Genomic DNA, 27,893 nt, shown 5'->3' on the forward strand with positions numbered 1-27,893 from the left:
TACATGACTCAATATTTGTGAAAGTAAGTTTCAACCCTATACATCAAACATATATAAGAAGTTACAAGAAAACACCTTCATGAAAAGCATTAATCTTTTGCACATGAACAATTTGTGAACATGTCCTATTTTTAATTGAAGTACCAAAATGGTCTTGATTAAAGAAAACTAATGCAATCAACATCAACCTCCACGTGCTTCCCTCCTTGTTGCATCATGCAAAATATCAACATCCATGCCATCAAGTGGCAGTTGAACATATTGAACCACTGACCCCCTCATAAAATAGTTTCTCACTAAGAGCTACAAAATTGGAAATGACAATCAAATTCAACTTAATCGCACTCATATAATTTAGCTTGAAGAGTTTAAATATATTAATGAATTTCCATATGTAATCACCCAAAAATGGTCATCTAGACTATGAGCGCCTTTCTAGCATTTTTGCATATATAATTTATCTAATGCTTATCCTTGATCAAATCTTCGAAAATCAATTTATTTGATTTTATCCTATAGTTTGACCACTTTATCCTAAGTTCATATTTAATTAAGAGAACATTTCCTCCTTTTAATTAAATAAAATTCCCCACTCATCTCTTATCCTAAGTTGCACACATAAAGCAATATTCATATTTTAGAAATAAAAGAAAAAGGCATTTTTGTCTACATATGAATGCACAATTTTCTAGGTGGGAGGAATCTTCTATTTTTAAAATAACTTTAATTCTCCTCCACACATTTCAAACCCTCTCAAAAGTCAACCAATAATTGTGATTGGTTGAGATGCTTGTGCATGTGGATCACTCAAGATGTATTCTCCTCCTGTAATTATTCCTCTTTCACCTCTTAATCTCTACTGTCCATTTTTCTTTAAAATGGAGGCCTCTCTCCTATTTCAAAAATCCAAGTCTCTCATGTTATTATTATATTGTAGGTTTTCTTGGTGAGTTTTGGAGGCTTGGAGCATTCTTGTATTTTTGCATTTTAGCTTAGCTCTCATTCTACTTACATTATGGCATATTTTTTAGCTTAGTTTCCTTTATGATTTAGCTTAGTTCTCTTTGTTAGTTTTTTTTCATTTAGAATAGCTTGCATTTGCATTGCATTATATTCTAGATTCTTAGGTATTGGCATTATTGCCTCTACTCTTTAAATCTCTTGTTCTATGGTGCACCTTACAAGGGTTGCATAGCTTTGGTTTATTTGAGAGCCACCATATCACTTCCTTGCACCTTTGCACATCATAGATAGAGAGCTATAATCTACCTCTTGAGATGCCCTCTTTCATGGGTGTTCTCAAGAATAATGGTTTATAGAAGTGTGATAATTTTTGTACACACATTTTTGGCACCCACCATGGGGCTAGAACCAAGTTTCTAGCTCCATTTTCTTTCTTCCATTTTGGTTACATTATCATTTTTTATTTTTTTACAAAAACTTCTTAGATCTAATCAAGTGGTCTTGTAGGATTTTTACTTTGGTTTTAAGGCTAATCCTTGTACAAATTTGTTTGAAGGCCAAAACCCTAGTTTTTAAAGATTTGAGCATATCTTCAAAATCACTTTGAGCTAGGATCTAAATTTATTTTTTATAGGTTGGGGATGCATTTGAAATATATCAGTCCAATTTGTAGATTTTTTTGAGTTGATTTCCGACCATTATGAAATTTTCTTTATTTTTCATAAAAAATCATTTTTCGTCACAAGTTAGTGAATTTTTCAAAAAAAAAATCTACATTTTTTGAAAGTTCTAAAAATTATACAAGGGTTCCATTCTTTGTATTTTGAATTTAGAGGTCATATTAGGGCCCAAAAACTTGATTTGATAAATCTAGTCTATTTTGACAAAATGGGTCCCTAAGGCACAAATGAAGAGATATTTCTGAACTTCTTACATTTTTGGAAAGATCTCTAGCTTTTAGTAGGGGTCTTTTCTTTGTATTTCTACTTTTTGATCCAAAATCATAGCAAACAAGTACAACCTTGTTGACTAGGTCAAAAGAAAAGAGTAAAATTGAGAGCATTTGTGATTAGCTTGCACTTTCTTTGCATACACTTGGTTGGAAGATAACTTGAATTTTTGAGGCAACTAAGCACTTTGTGTTGTAGGTCTTACTTGGTTATTATGCTCTAACCTTAGTTGTTTTGCATGAGTTTTCTCATTTCATTTCTAAAAATAACGCATGTCAAAGCTTAAAATGTGCAAGAGCTACTAACATTTGTTTACAAGGCTGCCCAAAGCATAAAAACCAAACAACAAAATGCTTGTTCTTTCCTTTCATGTTTAAGTGTGGCATTATATTAGTTTTTCATTTTATTAGGCACTTAAGATCTTGTTATTAGAGTCTTTTTGTGGTAGGAATTTATGCTCTTCATCCTTCTAGTGAATCAGAAATCTTAACACACCTCTAGATTTCAAAAGCAAGAGGGTTAATTGAACATTGTTTTGTGTGTTTGGGAAAGGCTTTTGAGATAGGAGAGTATGCTCTTCACCATAGTGGTGAATCAGAAATCTTGACTTTCAAAAGTTGATCTACTTCTTGTTTAGTCTAGAAACATTTAGAGGGCCTTCTCTTGGGCAACCAAGAGGAATGACCCAAGTGGGGACAAGAAAACCTAGCTATTCCAACCCACTATTAACTCAAGGCTATTGAGGACAAAAAATCTCAATAGACATAGCACTTATCTTACCTAGTGTGATTGCTTATGGGATTGCGACCATGAGGAGATCACTAGGGAGGAACGCTTAAGGTACCCTTGTGGTTGCAAGACTGGTTCCTCATCACAAGGTGAGGTGTCCTATGTTAGGAGCAAGAGGAGTGCTATGAACAAAAATCCTTTCTAAACACCCTAGGTTAGTAACTACCTTATTTTTTTGCTCAATTTCTTGGTGCAAGGATTGGTCCTAGTGGATTACCTGGATCACCCCAATATTTTACATTCACCATCTACATTCCTTTGGTTATGCTTATGGAATTTTGATGACAAAGCCAATATCTCTTGTGGGAAACCACTTGGTGTGAGGTGAAGGATCACTTAGTTTGGGCTAAGTTGTTGAGTAATGAACCATGTCCTTTAGGTAGATATTGCTTGATGTGTTCTTGAATGTGCTAGACCCATGGAAATTTTTTGAACATATACTTGATGATAGTTCTAGAGATTTCTTTTGAGACCTCACATGTGCTTGTATCATACAAGGTTGCTTTGTCCCTTGCTTGATTTATTGAAGACTACTCCATGTGTCACTCTCTTTACTTGGAAAAAAAATTCTTTTGAACATCAAATTTCTATGCTACAACTATTGTCAACTTTTTCAACCAAGTCAAAACATCAAGTGCAATCATTTTCTTGTGTCGCTTGCTAAGGGGAGTCTCATCATTTGACTTTTCTTTTCTATGTCTCTATTGCTTGAACATGCTTAAAGTGACTCTTTGGTATTAGTCCTCTTGGTCTTTCTATCTTCATGGTCTATGTCCACTTGCTAGTTATCTTTTTTTTGAAAAGGTTACCTTGATTTCTTGGCTACACTCTTGGGCTAGGAAAGTTGTTCACTTGTTACCCCACTCGCTCTATCTAGTCGGCTATTTGGCTTCTTGCCTAGCTCTTGACTTGAGTCACTAGTGTCATAAATTGCTTGGACACTTTTCTTGACAAGTCATTTTACTCTATCTTTATTATATTGGCAAGTGAATACTCTACCTCTCTAGTTTGGACATCAAGTTATCTTGCATCACCTTATTAGCTTCCTCTAGTCTCCTACATGCTTGATTATCTATCTACCGCTATGAAATTCAAACCTTTTGATACCAAACCTCAACCAAATCTAGATGATCATGATATCCTCCATGCTACTAAAGAATTTCAAGATCTATATTCTCAATGCAAAGAACTAGAAGAGACAAATGATCTTTGTTACCTTCATCTCTCTAAGAGCATGATATAAATGACGTCTAAACTTGAGAAAAGGTTAGAGGAGAAGATTACATTATTAAATAAATATCCCTTAAGACCTTTACATACACACAGGTCATCTTCTTTAAGATCTACATATTCTACTCCAAGACATCAAATGTCTTCATCTTCTAAATCTAAAGACCTCTTTAGAGAACAAGAAAGTGATACCTCCTTTGAGCCTATTTCAAGCTTTCATTATGGACCTATCTTTTGACCAAGATAGTGATGAAGACATGGATGTATGCTATTCACTTGAGAAACAAAAAAATGATCATGGAGATACTTTTGAGAGAAATTTTACTCCATTGAAAGATTCTTATGTTGCTAGTTTTCTAATGAGCTCATCACATTGCCTAAATCTATCTCATATGGAAACCCATTCTTGGATATCTATTGTTCGTGTCATTGACATAACGAGCATAGTACTTAGATTTCATTGAGCTGAAACATAAAATCTAAGATCTTATTGATAATGGGATTATTGATACCTCTAATGACTCATGTGATGAGGATACTTTTCTTGAGAAAGATCATATTAATGAACCTATGTCTAGTGATGGTTTCCTTGATACCTCCACTTCTTCCAATACTCATGCATCTCCCAACACTTTAAAGCTTTCCATATATGGACTATGTGTACTCTCAAGGGCTACCTCTAAAAGAAACTCAAGATAATCTTCACTTGGATGCAAATATTTTCCATGCTACTAAGCCTAAATACCCCAAATCTTCATGTGCTACTATGTCTACTTTGACAAATACTCCATTCTCTCTTCATAATCCCTTGTCCTTAGAAGTGGCTCCATGTCAAGAAGACTCTCAAAAAGAAAAAGCTATAAATGTCAAGAAAGATCAAGATCAAGAATGCTTTCATCTCCTTCAAGAGGTCATTCTACCATATCCTATATATTTTCCACATCATAAATATGACGAAGACACCACTTCCACTATTTCCCTTGAGCTTACTAAAAATAATGTGAAAATTTCTATGCCTATGCTATCTAAAGAAACATGTCAAGATCAAAGTATCCCTTTTTCTACTTCTCCACATCCACTTCAAAACTATGCTCAAGCTTCAAATGCTCCTATCAAAGGTGTTTCTCCTATCAAAGCTACTCATGAGTCTATTGATGCCCATGGTTACATTTCTCACTCTAAAGATGTTGATATCCCTACTTACTATCCATTTTCATCTCCAAAATCTATCCTTTGGTCCTTATCCATTAAAGCTAAATTTTTCAAACCTTCCATCTATATTGGGACCTTATGTTCCTTCATCTCCTACATTTTCCACTCCTACCTCTCCCGTCACACCTCAAAATCAACAAAGACACTCATACTTGAACTCTTCACACCCATCTATCCATCTAAACCAATCATATTAGCGTTATTCATCCACAAATCCCAAGTCTTTTGGAAGCGAAAATAAACATAAGAATCCATCAAAAAATGAAGATCACTATGTCTCATCTAATTGACATGTGAATGCTAAGAAAGAAAAAGCATTCAAGATACTGCAAAGGTCTACTATCCAAAGAGCTAAATCAAAGAAAATATGGGTTCCTAAGCCCATTATTGAAGAAATGTGCTCTAGAGTATCCAAAGGAAAATCTAAAGCTATATGGATTCCCAAGTCTCTCTTGAAAGACTTGAACATTGAAAAGAAATTAAAGTTCACATTCAAGCTTCCAAAGGCTTTCATTCCATCTTCTTCCAAAAATCTTCCTAAAAATATTCTTAAGCCTTCCACTCCACTTTTCTCCAAATCTCTTCTACCACCTCATACATCTAAACCTCAAGATATTTCATCCATGATTCCTCCATCATTCCAATACCCTTCAAGGTGTGTGTCAATGTTGATCTTGCCCAATATTTCAACTAGCCTCATGAAATCCTCTAAATCTTACACTTACTTGCTATCCATGCTCGTTCCCTTCTTTTAATACATGAACCCTTATCCTTCATATACTCCTCCTACTATCATCTCCCTTCCATCACCCTATCAACATCTTTGAGCATACCTTTTTATGGTCTTGACTTATCATGGCTTATCCTTCTAATAGGAGCACTATCTAAATTGAAAAAAATCTTGAGCTCTTTCTATAAAAAAATTCAAAAAAAGAAAAATGTGCCTTGGTGAAAACCACTTCTTGTGGCACCTTGATAGAAAAAGTAAAGAGAAATAAATTTTTCCTATAGTAAAAACCACTTCTTGTGGCACCTAGGAAAAGTACCATGATGAAAACTTGATAAATAGGCATCATGTGTAATTCTTCCTTCATCTATCTATTCCTTGTTCTTTCATTGATCTTGACAATGTTGAGCTATCATTTCTTTATATGGATATCCTATCCATCATGATCCATGTTGTTCTTTCTCATTCATTCATAGCCTTCATATCCAACTTCATCCTTATTTCTCTATCCCATCGCTATCCTATCTAGTTGACCCCTTGGTATTGATCACACAAAGTAAAACATGGTTCTCATAGGTCACTTGGCATGCCTACTCCTTTTGGACTATATGCTTTTATGCTATTGGCTTCAACTACTTATCCTATATTTTATCTTACTCATTACTTCCATTTCTTATTGAAAACTTGCTTCATATGGCTATCTTTCCCAAGATTGGGTACTCTTGAGGAGTGAGCCCTTGAGGATTGTTTCACTTGCTTCATACTCCTTTCTTATCGATCTCTTCTTATCCACTAGCTTTTTGCTCTATTACATCTTACACTTTGCTAGACATTGGGAGAAAATGATGTGATCTTGCTTGAGAACTAGTGATCTCTAAATCATTCTAGAAAAAACAAAAAAATCATATATTGTCCTGAAAAAATACTAAAAATTGGAAAATGTCCTAAAAAAATGATCATCTTAGTGAAAACCTAGCAATAGTCACTTGATGCATCACCAAAAAAATCAAAAAATACAAAAAAAATTAAAAAAATCTGCCAAGTGGTGAAAACCTAGAAACTGGCACTACTTGAGACCCTTGCATCTATGTCTATCAATCTCAATCATTCACTTTGCAATGCATTTCCTAGCTTGGAATTATTTCTTTTCCTTGTCTCGGGGGCACAATTGCTTATCCAATTGAGGTCTCCTTGTACATTAGGGTTTCTTTGGAAACTCACAAAATAGTGTTTTTCAACACTACCCCCAACTTAACATCAAGTGTTTCTGAAAACTTTTTAGATAGTTTACCTACAATCTAGGATGTTGCGATATTTCTCACTATAAGAACCAAGTCTTGAAGAAATGGCCAAGTAACTTACACACATGCACCTAAACATTTAAATAGTTGAGCTATGATGAACTTTATCTTCTTTGTGTGTTGTTTATGTTGATTTCTTTGCTATGTGTTCCTTCCCTAATAGTCTTTCGTGGATGTCATAGACTAGAATACTGGGGGCATGGGGCATGGGGCATGTTTTCTTGCTTTTTCTTGTGGATATACTTTGTTCGTCTATAGTGTTTAAAGCATTCATGCTTGTCCTATTTGATCCTTTGACTTACAAACATATTATCCTTGAATGTTTTTGCAAGACTACACTCAAGGGTTATCCTAGCACTTATGCCTTGATATAGGTGTAATTTTTCTATATTAAATTTAGGGAATCTAATTGCATAGTCATCTTGACCTATATGTCTTTGACGCATAGGTTGAATTCCTAGATTTTTATCCAATATAGATCATATTCATATCCTCATATTTTATGCTACTAATGATTGTATGGTCTTCTAATGTCCCTAATAAGGTCTTTGATGCATATTCTAGTTTCTTGGATATTGGCACTCTTGCCTCTACTCTTTGAATCTATCATTCTATGGTGTACCTTGCAAGGGTTGCATAACTTGGTTCACTTGAGAGCCACCATCTCATAGCCTTTTCATGTCATAGATAGAGAGCTATAAGCCACCTCTTGGTATGCCCTCTTTCATGAGTATTCTCAAGAACAATGGTTTATAGAAGGGTGACACTTTTTATGCACACATTTTTATCCATCTTGACCTATATGTTTTTGATGCATAGGTTGGATTCCTACATTTTTTATTCGATATATATTATATTCATATCCTCATAGTTTATGCTAGTGATGATTGTATGATCTAACTTGGTTCACTTGAGAGCCACCATCTCATAGCCTTTGCATGTCATAGATAGAGAGCTATAAGCCGCCTCTTGGTATGCCCTCTTTCATGAGTATTCTCAAGAACAATGGTTTATTGAAGGGTGACACTTTTTATGCACACATTTTTATCCATCTTGACCTATATGTTTTTGATGCATAGGTTGGATTCCCACATTTTTATTCGATATATATTATATTCATATCCTCATAGTTTATGCTAGTGATGATTGTATGATTTTTTGATGTTCCTAATAAGGCTCGATGATAAAATCTAGGACCTACTTATGAAACCCTTGCAATTGCACCTTTCATACTAGCTTGCATTCTAGGATTCATTCTAGCTTATCTTTGCATTTTGCATGTTGAGAGAACTCTCTTCTTTATCTTTCATGGACTTGTCAGCTCTCTGCATTCATCCTTCTCTTGTGTCTTCTTGATATTATCTTATCTCTTCTTTCTAATTTCTCTCTTCTTTTCTATCTTACCATCTCATCTATGCTTTTGACTTGTCTTTTCTAATCTTGACATCCTAGATCCATTTTTGGGATCGAAATCTAAATTCATGTTCATCTTGCTAGTCAAAATTTCTTCCTTCTATGTAGTTAGCTGACCTATTGAGGCTTAATCTTTGAATCTTGTTGGGGCAATCATCATTTTCTCATTTCTACTCTCTTCCACTCTTCTCTTTCATATCTTTGTTTCTTGGTGGTCACTCTTTGGTCTTAATCTCTTATCTATCACCATGAACTTTTCTTTGTTCTAATTTGATCAAATCTAGCTTATTTTTGCATCTCCTCTATCTCATTTTGATTTCAATCCTGAGGGGGTAGGAATGTTCTATCATTGTTGCAAATTTCTTTCTTCTACAACTATCTCTTTTCTCTTGATCTATCTTCTTTGGTTGGTGTTAGTACTCTTCTTGAGTTCTCATATCACTTCTATCCAAGTGTTCAGTACTATTACTATCAAACTATACATTCAGGACTTGCTATCTCTTTCTGTGTTTCATTCTTCAGAATCATATCTCTCTATCTATTATTGCCTACTTGGCTTATGTATTCTTTCATGTCATGTGTTCCTAGATCAATCACACATTAGTCAAAGAGGGGAAAATGTAATCACCTAAAAATGGTCATCTAGACCATGAGCCCCTTTCTAGCATTTTTGCATATATAATTTATCTAATGCTTATCCTTGATCAAATCTCCAAAAATTAATTTATTTGATTTTATCCTTTAGTTTGACCACTTTATCCTAAGTTCATATTTAATTAAAAGAAAAAATTTCCGTTTTAATTAAATAAAATTCCCCACTCATCCCTTATCCTAAGTTTCACACATAAAGCAATATTCATATTTTAGAAATAAAAGAAAAGGCATTTTTGTCTACACATGAATGCACAATTTTCTAGGTGGAAGGAATCTTCCATTTTTTTTTAAATAACTTTAATTCTCCTCCACACATTTCAAAGCCTCTCAAAAGTCAACCATTAATTGTGATTGGTTGAGATGCTTGTGCACATGGATCACTTAAGATGTATTCTCCTCCCTTGATTATTTCTCTTTCACCTTAATCTCTACTGTCCATTTTTCTTTAAAAGGGATGGCTCTCTCCTCATTCAAAAATCTAAGTCTCTCATGCTATTGTTATGTTGCAAGTTTTCTTGGTAACTTTTGGAGGCTTGGAGCATTCTTGTATTTTTACATTTTAGGTTAGCTCTCATTCTACTTACATTATGGTATATTTTTAGCTTAGTTTCCTTTATGCTTTAGCTTAGTTCTCCTTGTTAGTTTTCATTTCATTTAGGATAGCTTCCATTTGCATTGCATTTTATTCTAGATTCTTGGATATTGGTACTATTGCCTCTACTCATTGAATCTCTAATTCTATGGTGCACCTTGCAAGGGTTGCATAGCTTTGGTTTATTTGAGAGCCACCATATCACTTTCTTGCACCTTTGCACATCATAGATAGAGAGCTATAATCTACCTCTTGAGATGCCCTCTTTCATGGGTATTCTCAAGAATAATGGTTTATAGAAGTGTGACACTTTTTGTACACACATCATAAAGTTACATACAAAAGACGTGATGACCTTTGCTACATGGAGTTTCCTAGATGAAGATGTTTTAAGGGAGGGCGAAGTGTTTCTAGTATGAATATAGTTTAGGGTCAATTGTTAAAGGATAGTAGGGGAGTGTTATTAAAAGAATAAGAGAGTTTTTATTTGGAGACAAAATAATTTCAAATATGCATATCATAATTGATAAACTATTCAACATAGACATTTTAGGAGTTCAATACAAAGAAAATTAAAAAAATTCAAATATTTTCACTAAAAAAATAGGGCATACATATAGCAAAAATGCTCAAATGCTTGAAGTTTCATGCATGAAATGACAAAGTATTAAAATGTCAACAACAGACATTTTATTATAACTAAAATACTAAATAGTAAACAATAACATAGAAGTCACTCCATAATCAGCCATCCATAATAATATTAAAATGTAAATACTATAACTAAACTACTAAACAATAAACATTAAAGTTCGCAATAATATTTAACTGTCCATAATGTCACTACCCACAAAATATTAAAATGTAAATACTATAACTAAACTACTAAACACTAAACATAAAGTTCACAATAATATATATCCTTCCATAATCTGTAGATGGTATGTCTAGGAGTCTAAATCTAGATGTCATAACCTCCTCTTTCAACTATTATTCACTATTTGACTAGCTACTCTTCTTGTTGCTCTTCTCCTTTACGAATGTGAAAATGACTTTATTTTCATTTTTTAGGATTATTTCATGCATAGATTCAATTTTGCTATTTTTAAATGTGATTTAGATATCCTTGAGAACCAGCCATCCTTTCCTTTGAATTTAAAAATATTTAGTATTTTTTAACACTTGAATAGTCCATATAATATAACTTAAACCATAGGAAATGGCCAGAAGTTCCCAAAACAACTAGAAGACTTCTAAGCATTTGAGGGACTTCTATCCACACTTATGTACCCTAATACTATCAAAGTTCCATTTCTAGAATGTCCTCTTTCTTCTAGAAAAACAAACAAATTTGAGGACAGGAAAATCAGGTATGCTGCCATGTTCCTTCATTTTTTGAAATAAATGGAAATATATTGAAAGGGGTTTGAAGGAAATTGTTATACTCGTCCAAGTTTTTGAAAGGTGAATGCAAACAAAGTTATTTTCTTGCTCAAAGATATTCTTATTTGAAGAATATATGAAAAGGCATATAGTTATTGTTTTAGTTGAACAGTTATGATGCTTTGTTTGCTTTGATCGATGGTTTCTTTTTTTTTTCTAAATCATTTACAATGAGCATTTGAAAACGAAAGATGTTAAAGAATTTTTGTGAATATTTTTTTTTATTCACAAAATTTTGGTTGTTAAACACCCTAACCTAGGGATTTTTTTTGGTTAATAAGTTGGCAAGTTTTAAGTAATGCCTCTACAGTTATGAAAATCATGTGCTCATTAAGGGTTTGTAAAACAACATCAATTTGTTCAAACTAATTATGTAAGGGTTATTTGAAGACTCTTGAAGTTAATATTTTATAGAGGTTTTTGTGTTGATTAAATTTAGTAACAGTTAGTCATGGTAACTATTACTCAAAATAGGGAATGAGATTTGAGACAGTTATTTTCCTCTACCAGAAACATTCTTTGGTTAATATATTCATTGAAGTTGATTCAAGTAATCACCAAGACTGATAGAAAAAGAAGATTTGTATATTCTGGTTATTTTTTGAATAAGTTATATATTTTGTAATAGTTACAATCTTTTTGTAACTAATATAAACATATTGATTGTGAAACATCTTAGTACATCCCTATATAAGGGAACATGTCTGTGTGAAAAATAGGAAGGGAAATATATTTCTTTGTATTTGGAACACTTGTCTGGAACTAAGAGAAAAATCATAAAATTGTTTATGTGCTTAGGTGTGTGTGAAAAACATGTAGTTATACATGTAAGCAATTTAATCTCAAACACATTGTGAAAGAAGAAGGGTTGAAGCCCAAGCAGTTGAAGTTGTTGTTGTAAAACTGAGTTGTTGCTGAATAAAGTTACAAATTCAAATGGAGTGGTTTTTCTCCCTATGATGAAATCATAAGTTTTTTTATGGTTTTCCACTCAGCACAAATCTTATGTGTCTCTCTTTTTTGAGTTGCATTTATTTGATTAGATATCTTACATTTATGCATTCCTTTTATGGATGAATTTTGCTTATACATATCCATTTCATTTTTAAAAGGTTTCAAATCTCTCTATTTTTATTCACCCCCCTCTTAGAACAACATCTACTTCCAACAAGTGGTATCGGGGCTAGGGTTCCTTCCTCAGTCTGCTATAAGAATTATTCCAAGGATATTTGGAAGTATAATGGCACAGGATGAAGATGCCTCTCTTAACTGGGCTCCATTATTTGATGGTAATGATTATGGTTTTTGGAAGGTTACGATGGAAGTTTTCATACATTCTTTAGATGTCAAAATGTGGGACATAGTTATTTCCAAATATATTGTTCCAAAAATTATACCTATAGATCCAAACAATAAGCTCACATATGAACTTGACAAAAAGGCTATATATGCTCTTTTACGTGGTCTTACTAAAGATGTATTTGCTAAAGTAGTATACTGTCAATTTACTAATAATATTAGGGTTAAGTTAGAGACTACCTATCAAGGAGATGAGAAGGTGAAAGATTCAAAATTGTTAACTCTCAAAACATAGTTTGATAATCAAAAGATGAATGAAGATGAAATTAGAGCAGCCTATTTCTTGAGAATTGATGAAGTAGTAAATGTGAGAAGAGGTTTAGGAGAAAAATTTGAATAACATGACATAGTTTCAAAAGTCATGCAATCTATTTTACCTAAATTTGAATCAAAAATTTCTACCTTGGAAGAGAAGAAAAATTTCTCTAAAATGAATTTGCATCAACTACAAGGAACCTTAACTACTTATGAAATGAGAATCAGCAATCATCAAAAGAAACAACCTTTAAGGCTGAAAAACAAGAAGAGAGTGATCTAGATTTAATGGATGCTTTAGAGGCATTACTTTTTAGAAAAATGAAAAAGAAATACCAAGGAAAACCAAAATGTTTCGGTTGAGGTCAATTAGGACATTTTGCTGCAAAATGTCCCCATGCAGATCAAGATGATAATGATGAGAAAACTAAGAAGTTTTCCAAAAAGAAACATTGGAATTAAAATAAAAGATTCAAGAATTATTTTTTAAAGAGTAATGTGAAAACAAGACTCAAATGAAGAATCAAGTGATCTAGATGAGGAAGAAGAAAGATTTTATGGCTGAATTACTAAATGTTCCAAAATCAAAATCTAGTCAATTAGTATCTTCAACTGATTTAGATGAAGAAGTTGATCTTGAGGAAGACATCCTCTAGTCTTTACAAGAACTAAAGAGGTTAAAGAAATTAATCTCAAATCATGAAAAGTAAATTGCAGCAAGCTGAATTAGAAATGCAAATCAAGTAGTTTAGAATCAAAAACTAATACTTGACGAAAAAGAAAATAAACTGGCATCATTACTAAAATTGATTCATAAATTAGACTTAAACATCAAAATAATCAAAAAAGAAGAACTTTCAAAACAGTTCAAAGGTTATTGTTTCAATTATAATTTGTTTGGTCACAAGGCATGTAAATGTAAGACAAATACAAACAAATATTGTCTTAAATGGGTAATCAAGTGCTTCAAGTATTTTCATTATGAGCACTATGCTAATCAGTGTAAACTAAATTTGAAGCCTAAACAAGTATAGAAACCTATTGTTGATAAGTCTCTAATGCCAAAACAACCCTATTTTCTCATAAACCCACAACTTGGGTTTTGGACAGCAATTGTTCACATCATATAACCAGTTGTAAAAGCAAGTTTGAAACCCTAGAATATTTTGATGAAGGGTTTGTTTGTTTTGGTGATAATTCAGGTGCATATATCACAAGTCATGGCTCAATAGTTCTAAACAAAGGTACACCTATTCATGATGTGTATTTTGTAGAAAGTTTGAAACATAATCTTCTAAATGTAAGTCAAATTTGTGGCAATAGATATTCAATTTCTTTTAATGCTAAAGGATGTTCACTCAAAAATGAAAAGAATAAAGTTATTGCTAATGGTCTAAGAACAAGAGGAAATCTTTATAATCTAATTGATTCTATAGTTCAACAATCATCATTAATAAATACTTGTCTTGTGATTCAAGTTGAAGAAAATTGGCTATGGCATAAAAGACTGGGACATCTAAATTTTGACAATCTTGCTAGAATCGGCAAGAACAAAAAGGTTAGCAATTTGCCTCTAATCAGCAAACCAGCTAATGTTTGTGAAGAGTGTGTAAAAGGAAAACAAATAAGAACATATTTCAAAACCAAAGAATACTTATCCAATAGACCATTAGAACTTGTGCATACTGATCTATGTGGTCCAACCAAAACTCCATCCTTGAATGGTGAAAAATATTTTATGTTATTTGTAGATGATTATTCAAGTATGGTTTGGATAACTTTTTGAAACACAAATCTGAAGCCTTTGAATGCTTCAAGATATTCAGGAAAATAGTGGAAAGAGAAACAGATCTTAAGTTAAAATGTTTAAGGTCATATAGAGGAGGAGAATTTACCTCCCAAGAATTAATTGAATATTATGAAAATCGAGGCATTAAAAGGCAGTATTCAACTACTCATACACCACAACAAAATGGTGTTATGAAAAGAAAAAACAAAATTGTTAAAGAAATGGCTAGAAAAATGTTAAATGAAGCCAAACTAACTGATAGATTATGGAAATAAGTTGTTCATAGAGCTGTATATATTTTAAATAGGGCTCAAATAAAAGTAAGGACAACTTATACTCTTTATCAACTATGGAATGGTAAAACAAAAAATGTTAAGAACTTCAAAAGCTTTGGCTATAAATGTTTTATCAAAGAAAATAAAGATTCTTTAGAAAGCTTCAATTCAAGATCTAATGAGGCTATCTTTTTAGGATATTCTAAACATGTTAAAACTTTCAAATGTTATTACAAAAGGCTAAATAAAATCATAGAAGCTATAAATGTGGTGTTTGATGAAAGTTCTTTGTCAAATAGCACTGATGAAAAATATATTGTGTAACGCCCCACCAAGGGAGCCAAAAGAATTGACCTAAAGTTTTACTAAGTTTGCCTACATTTTTTTTTGAAGTAAAAACAATAACATACACATCAAACTCATAGTAGCGGAAGCAATAACATACAATCAACTGAAACATACATAACAGGTTACATTCCTTAAGGATCCCATGATGTTGAATTACATTTAAATCTAATCTAAAACTAAGTCTAACAACCACCACATCCATATGAAAGAATAATCGAAAAGTCAAAAGTCCATAATATATATTTGTTTTGAATGCCTTTTGGTAAATTAATTCAAAATGCTCATATATATATATATATATATATATATATATATATATATGTATATATATATATATATATATGTATATATATATATATATATATATGTATATATATATGTATATGTATATATATGTATATCTATATATGTATGTATATCTATATATATATATATATATATATATATATATATGTATATGTATATATATGTATATGTATATATACATATATATACATATACATATATATACATATACATATATATATATATACATATATATACATATATACATATATATACATATATATACATATACATATATATACATATATATATATACATATATATACATATATATACATATATATATATACATATATATATATACATATATATACATATATATACATACATATATATACATATATATGTATATATATACATATATATATATATGTATATACATATATATACATATATATGTATATACATATATATATACATATATACATATGTATATATATATATATATACATATATACATATGTACATATGTACATATATAGATACATCATCCTCCACGAATCCATGATACAAAGTAAAGTAAAATAAATGAAACCAATAACATACATGATATATCCATCCATCATAAAACACATCTAACTAAATGTGCAGTTCTTCCAATCGTCAATAGCATCATTAGACCATCATGGGCCCTAGCCATCCCCTGTGCGTAACATCCCAAGAAATCGATAAGATCGTCAATACTATAGTAATAGGGACATCACTACTAAAACATGCTACAACATATGTATAAGAAAATTTAATATACTAATCATCAATATAAGGAAATGCATCAGTAAATAAAATCATCTAAACATGATAAAAAAGCATCCCAAGAAGTTCCAGCCATAGTGACTATGGATGGATCTCAATGGTAAGAGTGAAAAAGCACTACCACCTGACCATGTGGAACCTAAATGGTCCACTCCCACCACACTAAAGAGATAGTCTCAAGTTCCAAACAAGATATCAAATCACATAACACAAGTACTCTCTAAGTCCAAAAAATCTTAAAAGTATACTAACTCAAAGGTTCCAACACACAGATTGACATCTAGACCCAGAGGCACACAAAGACACGTAGGAAGCCTACTATGTAAGCGAGAAAGTGTCATCGCAAAGTCATGTAGAAATTACCCTAGCAGTTAGCTTAAGACTCTAGAGTCCCTAGTGATCCATGTAGCCACTAGTATCCTCTCAAACTAACAAGGTATACTATGAAATGCAAGGTCATAACCAAGTGTTCTCCCAACTCCCATCCTAGTATGTACTAGCACTCGAGGCATGAGAGAGAACATACAATTATCTTATTAGGTTCATTTTAATCCCCATTTAGTGTAATGTTTTCACTTATTAATACAACTTACAATAAGTTATCCCCAGGCCCACTTAGAGCCCACGTCCCCCATTGCAAGCCACTTCTCAACACTACATATAGAGAACCTACCCTAAGCTCATGAAATTACAAATCAAGAATCATAATATATCACCTCAGTCTTGTACAAGCGATTGGCAAGCATCAAGATAATCCACAATAATCACATCAGTTCTCAATGAGCAACTGGAAAGCATCAAATGATAAATCACAATATCCATTGGTTCTCAACAAGCAACCAAAAAGTATCCCAAAATAGATCACAATACCCATCGGCTCTGAACGAGCAACCAAAAAGTATTCCAAAATAATAATGATCAAAGACTCCAAAATGGTCAAGTCAAACATGTCACAACATGACATCATCAAGAACAACCAATCAAAACAACTCAGCCCTCTCAAAGTGACTAGGAAGGAAATCAAATATAAATGATCGATGACTCAAAAATGGTTAAGTTAGGTATCTCATATACATACACCTTAGCTTCACACAAGAAGATTGGAAAGCAATAACAACAGTAAATACAACCATAACATAGAGCATACCATCACATTACCATGGTTGGGTATAAAAGGATCGAGATCAACATCAGCATGCCATCACAAACACATAACCCCCGAGCCTCTGGTCACAACCTAAGACTGGTCAAAGCTAGGACAAACTCCAAAACCCAAAACATAAACAGTACATAGAAAACATAATCATCTCATAGTTGGTTGGGTAAAAATGATAATATATTGTTGAGTTAATGTAAGGTTCAGTTTTTGTTTTCAATATAAGTTTTTGAGTACCTAATAAAACATTTTAATCCTTACTACTTACCCATCCATATATTCGGATAAAATACAAAATTACTCCCTTTATATTTAAAGTCAATTTCCTAAAAATATTTAAAAAGTAATTATTTATTTAAATTATTAAAATGATACTCATTGACTTTAAATGAGATAAAATTGCAATTAAAAATCAAAATTATCAATAAGTAAATAAAACTACGTCTTTGTTTTTGTTTTTTTTTTTATAATTTCCATTATTTAAATAGGTTGATTAAATCAAATTTAATAAAGTAAATTAATAGTTATTTATAAAATAACTAGATAATTAACATTTAATTAATCATTAAAATTTAAAACTATTAATAAATTTAATTATAATCAACAACTATATTAATATTTTATTAATTATTAATTACTTAATAATTAATAAAACTATTTAATAAAAATTATTAATAACTAAATTAAAATAAACTATATTAAATTTCATTAACTATTAATTAAATTAACAATTATTAAAATAACTATTAATTAAAATCATTATTAATATATAAAATTTTATATATATATATATATATATATATATATATATATATATATATATATATAACATTACTTTCATTAAACATAATAAAATAAAAATAAATAAAAACTTTAAAACTTTACCTTGAGTTTAGGGCCTATTGACCATAATTAAAGCCATGCAGCCCATTTCCTTATGTGTATGCACAAGAAAATGTGCAGGTCATCGACCAAAATAGGTAAGAAGTAAGTTTTAAGTATTTTATATTATTTTTTAAAAATTAATTATTATTTTTTAAAAATTTATTTTTAATTAAAACATTAAACAATTTCCCCCAAATTGTGTAAAAAGATATACATTATTTAATTTTATTATTTTAAATTTTATTTATTTTAAAAAAAAATTCCCCTCAATAAAATTATGTGTTTTATTTTATTTTAAATTTTTATAATAATATTTTAAATACATTAAAAAATTAATTATTTTTTTAAAAAATTCTCACTAATAATAATAAAATAAATTCATCTTTTTTTTTTCTTTTCTTTTTTAAATAAAATTTACAATTATAATTCGCTTTTATCAAAAATCTCTCTCTGAAACTTTCCCAGAAATTCCCTTCCAAAATTCGATTTCAATATTCACGTCCAAATTCCTGTCTCCCAAAAATGAACCCTTCAATTGTGATAAAGAATTCTTTCCTTGAATCAGGGCACTAATTATCCATTCCCTCGAGAGAACTCCATGCTCACTAGACTCGAACTCCAAATTAACTTTTATTGATCTTTACCATGCATGTTAATTGCACTATTAAATAACTTTATTTAATTTCCACTTGACTTCACTTTTTAATTTATTTATTTATTAATTTTAATCTCATGTGCACACATTATGCAACTCTTATTAAATTTACTCGTTTTATCTTTTTAATTTAATTCCTTATATTTTAACCTCATGCATAAATCATGTGAACTTAAAACTTTTATTAAATAAATATATTTTCACTTTTTAATTTATTTTCAAAACTTAATTGATAAAATATTTATTAACTTAAATAATAATAATATTTAGCATTTATTTAAAAATGAACCCTAAATATATTATTATTAAATTAAATAAATGTTATCACGTTCTAAAATTATCCTTATAACTTTTATCTTCAAATTTAATTTTTTTTATTTAATTAATTAAATATAATTAAATATTAAAATATCACAATAATTTTGCATTAAATTAAATCATTAATCTAATCTTTTAATTAGACTTAATTAGTAGAAAATACTCTAAAGACTCATAAAACAACATACGAAAATCGATCATAGTAAAACACATACAAAATCAAACTAAGGGTTACAATCATGAATTAACGTCATCTGACACATTCGGAGGGTACTCGACTCAAATACTTGTCCTAATTGTCAATTAGGACAAATGGCTTAAGGGTTTAGGATTTGGACTTAAGAATTTATCTCCCCTCTCTTACCATTGAGATAATGTGATAGGGTACGCTCATCCTGGCAATTCAAGGAAGTTGATACCTAGTACCTGCAACCTACATAAAATTCACGCATGTACAAACACAATATATACTAAGCTAAATAGGCAATGGCAGGAAGTGGTGCATCATGTAGATCTCGACTAGAAGGTGCCTACGACTCCCTTCCTTAACCACATTAGAAATGCCATACATAAAGAAAACAAACACACACATCATACACATACTGTATGGTGTAAGTATCCATAAGAGAACACATATGATAATCGTCATCAATAATTGAAAACACTGAATAATCATCATGCATACATGAAATATAGAGTACCAAGTAATCTCATCATAAAGTCAACTAAACCTGAAACAATATCTAATAATATTAAAGTAATGCTACTAAACATCAAGCATAAAAGAGTTTGACAATGATAACAAAAAAGTAAACTAGGGGTAGGTGCTACATATTGAAGATGTTTCTTTTCAAAGAATAGAAAAATATCTAATGATAAAAAATTAGATGGTGTTGATTCAAAAACACCTTATACAAATGAACAAGAAAACACTCAACTCCTAAAGTAACAAATACTAGTATGAAAATGACTAAATCTTCATCCAAAATTATTGTTGAAAGACATCCTGAGTCTCAAGTCATTGGAGATGTAGAAGGAGGAATTCTAACTAGAAGACAAGTAAAAATGGTGAACATGCACATATTGCAAAACATTTCTGTCCAATTTTAGATTTTGAACAAAAAATGTGAATGAAGCATTATGAATCTTTGTTGGTTGAATGTTATGGAAGATGAAATGAATTAAATTGAGAAAAATAAAACATGGGAACTTGTTCCTAGACTTGATGACAAGAAGTTCATAGGTCAAAAATGAATGTTTCAAAATAAATTGAATGAAGATGGAAAAGTAGTAAGGAACAAAGTCATATTTTTATGTAAGGGTTATGCTCAACAGGAAGGTATCAATTTCAGTGAAACTTCTATGCAAGTTTCAAGAATAGAATCTATTAGAATCTTTCTTCCATATGCTACTTATAAAATGTTTATTATTTATCAAATGGATGTTAAAACAACATTCTTAAATGGCTACCTTGAAGAGGAAGTCTATATGGAATAGCAGAATCTTCTAATAAATATGATTATGTGTATTGTCTCAAAAATGCACTATATGGTCTAAAACAAGCTCCTAGTGCTTGGTATTCTAGGTTGGATAAACATCTAACTATAAATGGCTTCACACGGGGAAGTGCAGACAACACTTTATATATTAAAGTTGTTAATCATGATGTTGTAGCAATTAAAATTTGTGTGGATGATATCATATTTGGATCCACAAATGATAATCTATCAAAATAATTTTCTAACATTATGGAATTTGAGTTTGAAATGTCCCTTTTAGGTGAGCTTTCTTCTTTGGCTTGCAAGTATCACAGCTTGAATATGGCCTATTCTTGTCTCAAACAAAATATGCTAAGGAAATGTTGAAGAAATTTAACATGATTGATTGCAAACTAGTTAGCACACCTATGGAAATGGGTTGCAAGTTGGTTCAAGAAGATGACTCACCTTTTGTTAATAAAACTTCATACAGTTCCATGATTGGTAGTATGTTATATCTTGCAACATCTACACCTAATATAATGCAAGCAGTTTGTTTGGTTTATCAATTTCAATCTGCTCCAAAATAGTCTCATCTTAATGCAATTAATTGAATCTTCAAATATATTTAAGGCACCCTTGAGTTTTGCTTATGGTATCCACATAATGATTATTTCACTTTGCTTGGATATACAGATGTAGATTGGGGTGGTTCTGAAGATAAAAAGAGCACTACTAGTGCTATATTTTTTCTTGGTGATCATATGGTCACCCAGCACAATAAAAAATAGGAGTGTATGACTTTATCCACTTGTGAATCTGAATATGTTACTGCTACAACATGTTGTACTCAGTTAATTTGGATGCATTATCAGTTATCTAATCTAGGTATTCAGGTACCAAAGCCTATTTATATCCTGTGTGACAATATGAGTGTCATACAATTGAGTAAAAATCCAGTAATGCACTCTCACACCAAACATGTGGCCATAAAACTACATTCTCTACATGACAAAGTTCTTGACAATGAATTTAGTTGATCTATGTTCTTACTCAAGCACATGTGGCTGATATTTTTACTAAAGCCCTATCCAAGGACTCTTTTGAGCAGCTACATACTCAATTGGGAGTTTTCTCTCAATCATTTTTGCACTAATTTTCTTATTTTTAGGGGAGCTTGGTATAGTTTTCCACTCCTATACTCTGACATCATTGTTACATAGAAGCAGTCTTCAGAGTCTCATACTTTTGGTCCTTGATGCAAAATGGGGAGAAATTTGCTATCATTTAATGATTCTTGTTCAATCTTTCATGCTGATATTTGTGATTTGTGACAGTCACAGTTTGATCATTTCAGAAATGACAGGTTTTCAGATTAATTTGACAAGTTTTGATAGGTATATTTTTGGGATATCTTTTTCATGGAATTCTTATTTGATATGCTTTATATATCAGAGTATTATTTTAGTGCAAATGAATGTTATCATATAGACAAGAATGTGTGTCACTCTTGAATATACTTTTGTATATAATCATAATTATAAAAACATTCATCTGTGTCTACATATTGTGATGTATGGAGTAGAGAAAATATTTTTTCCTCAAGGACAATTAGGGTAGTTTGTTAAAATGAGTTTGTTTGTCCTTGATGCAAAGTTTTTTTTCATGATGGTTGAATAATTCAAATGCATTTATAAAAGATGTTGAAATTTATTGATTAAGATGCAGATTAAGAAAGCGGATATAGGATGCGGGGAAAAAAATTTAGGATGCAAATTTGGGATGAAACGTGTCTATATGTGTGTGTGTGTGTGTGTGTGTGCGTGTGTGTGTGCATGCGTGTATGTGTGTGTGTAAACAAATCATTTGACAGTATGGCAATACTTCACCCTTCATCAAAATTCATATGATATATCAATATGTGCTTGTTCAACATTAGAGTTTAGTCTTAGACAATAAGTTCAAATAGGTCATGTTCAAGATTCCAACAAAATAAAAAACTTAGTTTTAGGGTTTCATAGCAAAAAATAACTTTAGAAAATCAATTAAAGCACATGCCAATATGCAACTTAAGTTTTTTTTGGGTTTATATAGTTTTTCTTTTTCCTAGATCAGCCTCTGCACCCAGACCTGTCCTTGAAAAATCGGAAACTTAGGTGGCATGTATGATCACAAGACAGTGAACTCATAACTATTGTTCATTGACCTTGAGTTAAAAGTGGTGAGTTGTTTCACTTGGAAATAATAAAGCCATGTGTTAAGATTGCATGGTGGATTCCAAATATGTTTTTATTCGCATTAAGGAATTGCTTATGCATTCAACAGAAAGATTTTTGTTCATTCATTTTGTAAACCCTACCTTGAGGGCCGCCGCCATGAAAGAAGGATTGTCTTGCTTTGAAGCTTCTATTCAAAATTTTGTTTTGGGTTTTCACTATGTTGTAATGCTACATGAAAGGAACAAAATGATTTCTTTTTTACAGAGGTGTATTTCCATGGAAAGGTATTCGTACAGAGAAGTCATGACTAAAACAAAGCATTTCTTGTTGATTGTTTTTCTTCAACTTGTATCAATTTTTTTGTATATGCGCTAATATAAATCTTCTAATATGTGTCTTCAAATGCCCATGAGGATGTTTTTTTAGAAATGTCAAGAAAAGTTAATTTTTGGAGCACGACAACAACAAAGTTTTTTGTCAAGGTATTTTTGAACCAAAGAAAAGGTATTTGATGTAGTCATAGGTATGCTGCCATGTTCCTCCATTTTTTGAAATAAATGAAAATACATTGAACTGGGTTTGAAGGAAATTGATATACTTTTCCAAATTTTCAAAAGGTGAATGCAAACAAAGTTATTTTCTTGCTCAATGATATTCTTGTTTGAAGAATATATGAGAAGGCTTACGGTTATAGTTGAATAGTTTGATTCTGTGTTTTCTCTAATCAATTGCTTCTTTTCTTTTTCTAAATCATTTACAGTGAGCATTTGAAAACAAAAGATGTTAAAACATTTTTGTGAATAATTTTTTTTTATTCACAAAATTTTGGTAGTTGAAAACCTTAACAAAGGGATTTTGTTTGGTTAATAAGTTGACAGGTTTTAAATAAGGCCTCTACAGTTATGCAAATCATGTGCTTATTAAGGGTTTGTAAAACATCATCAGTTTGTTCAAACTAATTATCTGAGGTTTTATTTGAAGACTCTTGAAGTTAATCTTTTCCATAGGTTTTTAGTTGTTGTGTTGATTAAAGTTAGTAACAGCTAGTCATGGTAACTGTTACTCAAAATAGGGAACGAGATTTAAGACAATTATTTTCCTCTACCAGAAGCATTTGTTGGTTAATAGATTCATTGAAGTTGATTCAAGTAATCACCAAGGTGATAGAAAAAGAAGATTTGTATATTCTGGTTATTTTTTGAAACGGTTCTATACTTTGTAACAATTACAATCTATTTGTAACTGATATCAATATATTGATTGTGAAACATCTTAGTACATCCCTATATAATGGAATATGTCTATGTAAAAAATAGGAAGGGAAATATAGTCATATTTCTTTGTATTCAGAATACTTGTTTGGAACTAAGAGAAAAATCATAAAATTGTTTATGTGCATAGGTGTGTGTGTAAAACATGTAGTTATACAAGTGATTTGGTCTCAAACACATTGTTTAAGAAGAAGGGTTGAAGCCCAAGCAGTTGAAGTTGTTGTTGTAAAAGCAAGTTGTTGCTCAATTAAATTACACGTTCAAATGGAGTGGTTTTTCTCCCTATGACAAAACCATAAGGCATTTGAGGGTTTTCCACTCAGCACAAATCTCGTGTCTCTCTTTTGTGAGTTGCATTTATTTGATCAGATGGCCCTTGATCAAGATGATAATAACTAGAAGGTATTTGCCACTACACTTCTTCCTGTTCAAAATAGAAAGCCAAAATACATTAACCTCTACAAGAGTCGACAACCCATCTTAGGGTGGCTACTAAAGCTATCATGTTCGATTCCTAGACAGGTGTCTTGACAACATTACCACTAAAGATGTATGCTAAAGGTACAGTTACGATATTTACAATGGGTCATTTAAAAGAACAAAAATTAAATGTTGAAAAAGATTTTCTCACTAGATAGGTAACATTTTCATCTGAATTGAAAATGTTAAAGGTAACATGAAGGAAGGATGGGCCATTAAACATGTTATAGAAGACATTGGACACTTATTAGTTTTTTATTAAACAAGATTGATTTGAAACATATCTTTCCAGAGGGAAACAGTGTGGTAGATGGGATGGCGGTGTTAGGCCTAAAGGTGGTGGGGCTAAGATGTTGGAGGGAATTAAATGCCTTGCCAAATTGGGTAAGTGATTTAGTGACTCCAAAAATTAAGCATGATGAATCTTAGCTGGAGAATTATTTTAAATTTTTGTGACATGTTACTAAGTTGGCAGATAGAAGAAAGTTATGAAGGACAGATGGCAAGGAGTGAAGGAAAGGGTATGGGTAATAATAAATTCACATGGCCCAAAAAAGAAGGATTTTTGAAGTCTGAGATGAAAGGCTTTTTAATAATTTTCTTATGTGTGTTCTTCTATGCTAGGATGAGAAAAGATTCAAATTTTAAATGGTTAGTGTGTATTGGGAATGATGGAAAAGATTGGGATAAAGATAGTGGCAGTCGACACGTGACATTAATTTCTACAAGGGACGCTACTATAATTACCAACAATTATGGTCATTATGTTCACTTAAGGGATATTGTTTTTTGGCCTAAGTTTGAAGTGATTCTTAGCAAGTGTTTTTTTTGGAAGGAGAAGAGAGGCTTAGGGAAATTTACAGAGATGGGTGGCAACCTTATGCAAATTGAATCATCCATGATAGAGGATAATGCCAGGAATTCATTGGTGTGATATATGTTGAAGGAAGGTGGCTTCATTCCATTTATGGAGGTGCTAAATGGGCACAATGAAAACTGCTCTTTTCAGTTTGTCAATTCCTAGGAGGATTGAAGAGTAACGATAAATGGGATCTCATTCTAAGGAAGTCATCTCCATGGTGATGGGTTTGGCAAGGAAGGGAAGGAAATGGCAAAAGGTGACTAGGGTGGCCAATGAAGCGAGTTTACAAAACTTCTTTTTGGAGGGGGAACCAATTCGGCACAAAGGAGGGTTTATGTGGGAGAAGCTCCGTGAGCCATGGAACGAGGTGTGTTTGATGCTAATGAATTACTCAACACTAGAAGGGAGGTATGGTGTCTATTATTACTACCACTTTCCTCTCCTAAACCATTTTCGTCACCAAGATATTATTTCCATTCCATTTTTCTGTTGCATGATTTAATAGATTCGATGACTGATGTCAAGGAAAAAATGAGGAAGGGTGTTAATTTTACCATTTTACACCAAGGGTTAATGTTTCGGCTGTATCAATTTCATCTCACTCTTGTCCCCCCTAGGATTGTGGAAATTGGTATTCCTGCCCATCCAAACCCTTGGCCCCAACTTGTTCCCCTTAGGATCACGGGCCCCAATGCCCCTACCCCACAGCCTTCATCGAGTAAGTCCCTTGTTGAATTGAAGCCCACTCCTTCAAGAAAGAATGGGAGACATGATGTAAGGAAAGAGAGGGAACTGGAGGAGTTGAAGGAGGAAGGGAGAGGGGGTAGGAAGAGGTCAAGGAGGTTAGTTAAGTCCAATGCTAAGAGGAAGATGAAAGTTGAGGCCTTGCAAGAGGAGGATTCAGATTCGGAGGACACAGGTCATCCCAAATGAAGGATGAAGGAGAAGGCTTCAAATTTTTGAGGGGGAGAATGGAGGAGGAGGAAGAGGAGGTGTCAAAATCCTCTCGGTCTAGCTCAGGGGGAGGGATGAAGGAGAAGAAAGAGGTATCACATGTTTCGGCCACCATTGGATTGGGGTGTGTGGATTTAACCTGGGACCAATTCCCTGATACGATGGATAATGTGCCTTCCCCCATTACAATTTCCTCCCCTGTTAAGGTTCCTCCCAAGGATAATGCTAACCCCTCGAATGTCCGGGATGTCACTTTGGTGCAGGCAGATAGAGTTCCTAGCGACATGCAAGAGGTCAATGTGAACATCAAGAAGATGGCCAATGATGAGGTGAGGCAAAGAGTTTATGTGCTAGAAGAAAGGATGCGTCTTTTGACAAAATTCATTGTCAAAGTGACACATGCAACTACCACCACCCTTCACCTAGTCAAAGATATGGAGGGAGATTTGCCAAAGGACTCCAAATTATTTTTTGACTTCCTCGCAAAAGATTGGGTAAACATTCTCCTGGGGAGGAAAGAGGCTAAGAAGCCTTAATGGCTTTCTCTTTCTAGTTTTTTATGTTGTTTACCAGTTGGTTGTCGAACTTGGTTGGATTTAAGATTGTTATGCCTTTGTTTATATATTTATGTAGCTCTTATAGTTTTAATACAGGCAATTTGTATGTCAAGCTTGTTGATACTATTTTAGTGATGTTTTTGAACTATATGTTTTTATTTTCTAAGTGGTAGGGGGTAGTTCTAGTTGTTGGTATTCTACTAGTAGTTGACCAATTTGACTATTAAGGGCCAGCCCTCTAGTTTTGGCTACTTTTAATTCAAAAACATTTTCATTTGAAAGCAAACAGACAAGATGTATTCTGAAGTAAAGAACAAATACCCTCAAATCTTGCACTTTGAGTGGGAAAAACATTACCATTACCTCTGACCTTGGAAACTTAGGCACGAGTAGAAGGGTAATATTCCCATTTTCAGAAGTCAAATTTTAAAGGGAAGAAGCATACAATATGTGGATATTTGGGTTGCGCAATGACTCGTGTTTCCTCTACTCGAATATTGAGATATTGATGGACCGAATGCAGCACTCCTCTAATGGCCAAATCATTCTTCAACACCACAGTTACCTCTTTTCCAACCAATTCCTTGAAATATGAGAAGAATAGATGCAATTTTCACAAATGCCCAATAAATAGGTTTTTAACAAAATAATAAGGAAAAC

At 32.0% G+C, this 27,893-nt stretch overlaps 1 pseudogene; it reads right to left on the reverse strand.

The window, feature by feature from the left end:
- Window positions 1-183: 183 nt before the first annotated feature.
- On the reverse strand, window positions 184-27,831 carry LOC149562037 (sm-like protein LSM2 pseudogene; annotated as a pseudogene).
- Window positions 27,832-27,893: the final 62 nt, after the last annotated feature.

This window comes from Cupressus sempervirens, chromosome 4 (genome assembly GCF_028749045.1).
Source record: "Cupressus sempervirens isolate cs-2001-9-10 chromosome 4, ASM2874904v1, whole genome shotgun sequence".
NCBI lineage: Eukaryota > Viridiplantae > Streptophyta > Pinopsida > Cupressales > Cupressaceae > Cupressus > Cupressus sempervirens.